The 3,722-nt window shown below is 37.4% G+C and overlaps 1 long non-coding RNA gene across 2 annotated transcripts; it reads right to left on the reverse strand.

The window, feature by feature from the left end:
* Nucleotides 1-527: 527 nt before the first annotated feature.
* On the reverse strand, nucleotides 528-2,570 carry LOC131247301 (uncharacterized). Of its 2 annotated transcripts, none has more exons than XR_009171617.1 (3): nucleotides 1,652-2,570; nucleotides 1,479-1,553; nucleotides 528-1,255 (listed from the first exon to the last, which is right to left on the reverse strand). It is a non-coding gene; the product is annotated as an uncharacterized LOC131247301 (long non-coding RNA). The 2 variants fall into 2 exon arrangements; XR_009171616.1 differs by having other exon boundaries at nucleotides 528-1,345.
* Between the last annotated feature and the right edge of the window lie 1,152 nt (nucleotides 2,571-3,722).

A 3,722-nucleotide genomic window follows, 5' to 3' on the forward strand; every position in this document is an offset into this window, starting at 1 on the left:
TAGGTTTTAGGTTTAGGTTAAGGTTAGGTTATAGGTTATAAGTTTAGGTTATAGGTTATAGCATATAGGTCAAGGTTTAGGTTGTAGGTTTTGGTTTAGGTTAAGGTTATAGGTTTAGGTTTAGGTTAAGGTTTAGGTTAAGGTTATAGGTTTAGGGATTTGAGAATACATTTAGGTTTTAGGTTTAGGTTTAGGTTTTAGGTTTAGGTTAAGGTCATAAGTTTAGGTTATAGGTTTAGTTTTAGGTTTAGGTTATAGGTTATAGCTTTAGGGAATTGAGAATAGGTTAAGGTTTAGGTTTAGGAAATCAGGTTCGGGTTCGGGTTTGGGATCGGGTTTAGGTTTGGGTTTTCACATTTAGGTTTAGGTTAAGGAGTTGAGATTAGGATTAGGTGTAGGTTTAGGGTTAAGTATTTGAGAATACATTTAGGTTTTAGGTTTAGGTTTTAGGTTTAGGTTATAGGTTATAGGTTATAGCTTTAGGGAATTGAGAATAGGTTAAGGGTTAGGTTTAGGAAATCGGGTTCAGGTTCGAACTTTTTAAAGTAAATCTCTGATGAGAAGAAAAATCATTCCCACCAACTTTGTGAGCTTTCTAAAAAATGCTTCTTTGCCCAGTGGAAATAGGATTCCCACAGCCAAAGGGACTCATAAAACATGTGTGGGTGCCCCCAAACCAAAACTGGGTTCAGTCCCACACCCTCATCTTTGGACTAGATTGGTGGAGATTTAGGTGAATCGGAAAAATCATGGTGGAAATCAATAACGATCATGCAGTTTCCTATTGTCTTAGGTTTGCCCTAGGAGTCATTTAACTATATATGATCCACGCACAGCCTGAAAGACTTTGGCTTTGAAAAATCTGTAATTTAGCATGAAGCTTTGGGTCACCTAGCTACATGCTAGAGCAAATAGTAAAGAATCTCCATGTCTCCAATGGCTTCCCCAAAGGTGAAACTTTTTCTTTGACTATGCAGAATTATAAGCACATTGCATCAAGTGTTAGAATAGAAGCCCAAGAAGAAGAAAAAAAAAGAGTCAAACATATATCATTATGTATCTAAAGACGGAATAACACACTCAACATAATCTCATAACTTTGCATGTACCTATGCAAGCCTAGCTAAGAGATAAAAAGTAAGAGTGCGCCTCCAGCTCAAATCATCTGAAGCTAAAATGGACAATCCTATAAGCGAACCTACTAGAATTCTGCTCCATCATGCCCTTTAACTAAGTTATGAATATGGATGTGAATCTGTTTCTAGTAGCATGAGCAATAAATAGTGTTACACACAACTTGATTCGTGCCTCAAACCCTCCTCTGTTTCCATTTTAAGTAGATGATCTGAAAGGAAATGGAGAAAGATCCAGGAAGAAAGAAATACCTCTCACCCACATTATGCAAGACAACAGGATGTACATAGACAGGCAGATTATAAATGAAATGAAAGAAAAAATGCAGACGACAACTGCAATACCTTGTCATGAATTCCTCTAGAGATTCTGTGAGTTTCTCTACTATTACCTACCTCTTTGCTCTCTTCCACATTCATCTATTCCACAACCAAGCAAACAAACAATAAAAATGTATCCTCAACACATCTTTAATAAATGAAAATCGGTTGTAATTTATTTCATGTTGGATGATAACCTTCTCGCTTTCTCAGCGGGTTGATCCTCATTTTTTGTAATCCTCTTTTTTAATCAAATCATCATTACCCTGTATATAAATAAATAAATAAATAAATAAATAACACATTTAGCATGCTTCTGGAAATAAACCAAAACTTGATGTGCAATTGAGCATGTTTCTAGACTTCTTCTGCAGTACCTTTGTCCTTTTCCCCCATCTTCTGAACAAATGATTGAGACATGGAGCAGAATTCGTGAGGTAGGCCTGCTTTCAACAGCAACTAGTTGTTAAACTTTTGCCAAGCAATAAAGACAAGGTCAGGAATGGTAAAGCTAACCCCAAATAGCTGGGATAAGGCTATTATGACAAAGCATTTTCCGTCACACACTAAGAAATGGCTGTTCCATTACTTCTAGGTGGGGTAAGATACCAAGATGACAGAGCTAAAGAAAAAATAATAAAAAGAGAAAAACACATTGAACCTTATTTCCTTTGTTCACAACCATTGAAGCAACCTCTGGTTATCAGTATCAGCTGGGTGTAAGAAGCTAGAAAAACACACGCAGAAGAAATTAGTGAGCAAAACAAACATTGAGAAACATGAAAAGCTAAGAAAATGGAAAACTTACTCATTAAACTCGGTAAGATTTAGAAGACCATCCCCATCCACATCCAAAGCCTTAAAGTGATCCTCTTTCCACCAACCGATATCATAAGTGTTATTGTGTGCCATAAAAAGTACAAACTACAATCAAATCTTCTAGAACTCAGGTCAGTTATGGTAATTTAAAGGGCATTGCTTTATGCAAACATCAAGGTCACTAACATTCTGGTTCCTAGAATAATTGGATGCACCATTTTTAGTTCATAATTTCATAATGACAGCTAGCTGTGAGTCCACGCATTTGAAGTTGAACAGGAAACTATTATAATGTCAATTTGGCCCCAGACAGAGATTGATAATGGAATGGGACTAACCCCACTTTGGTCCAAATCCACAAAGTGGACCACATTTGTGAGTTTTAAAAGGCAGCTGGGCAGAACCGCTTGTTGCAAAAAGACCACGTAAAACTGAATGGTAGTGTTTTCTCTTGGGCGTGAGGAGATAGACTTCCTTTCCCTCCTATTGTTAGTCAAGAAGAGCTTGGCTGGTTAGCAGTGAGGCTGCAGGGTTGCTACTATCTATTCTCTATTCTCCAAAAGAAAAGAGGCTTTGTACCAAAACAAAAAATCTTTAAGCCCTCCTAAAGTTCTCTCAGCCCTGCCCTGAAGAGAAAGGATGCTTTCCTCCAGGTAATGTATACATGTAACCTTGGTAATCTTGAGCAGTAGAGCCTGTCACAATAAACCCACCATTGCTTCTTCACATGCATCCATGAGAATGTCTCATAGAGATAAATATTTATAAACCCTCAAATGTTGGCGCTAAATCATAGATTGTGCTCGAAAGTTAGCAACCAAAATTAAACCATGACAATGCATGTTTGTACACTTACAAATGGACAGCGGCAACCAAATGTGCAAAGGAGCAATCACTGTATGCAAGTAGCTTTGTACAATTTCACGCAATTACACTTGGGAAGTAGTGAACTTTGTGTTTTAAAAGGACATTAGAGGGATTTCAAACATAGGGGAGGGTATCTAAGTAATCTCTCTCCCTCCATGTGTGTTGCACGTGCCATGCCCACTAGTGCCCTTAATGGGCAGGGTTACACCTGAATTTGAATACATGATTATTTAATAGGCACTAAATTTTAGGTCTAATTAAAACTGAGTAACTCAAAACTTGCCCCATACCATTGCCATCTCTATGGAACACATGTAACACTCTCCACATGGCTCCTACATGTAGGCTTACCGAAGGACTCAAACTTCAGTTTCAACAGTGACTAAACATGTTTCAATTTTAAAATCAGGATGATCAATCTTCCTGATGTCATAAATCAATCCAAAAAAGAGAACTGATCATACCATTCTAAAAGGAAATCTCCTTGCTCATGCAACATAACAGAAATTGTTAGAGAAGTGTAGCTATTCCGCAGCAAAGAGACGTATATATGTTGAAAAGACATGATCCTTTATTTTCTCA

This window comes from Magnolia sinica, chromosome 5 (genome assembly GCF_029962835.1).
Source record: "Magnolia sinica isolate HGM2019 chromosome 5, MsV1, whole genome shotgun sequence".
In the NCBI taxonomy this organism is placed as follows: domain Eukaryota; kingdom Viridiplantae; phylum Streptophyta; class Magnoliopsida; order Magnoliales; family Magnoliaceae; genus Magnolia; species Magnolia sinica.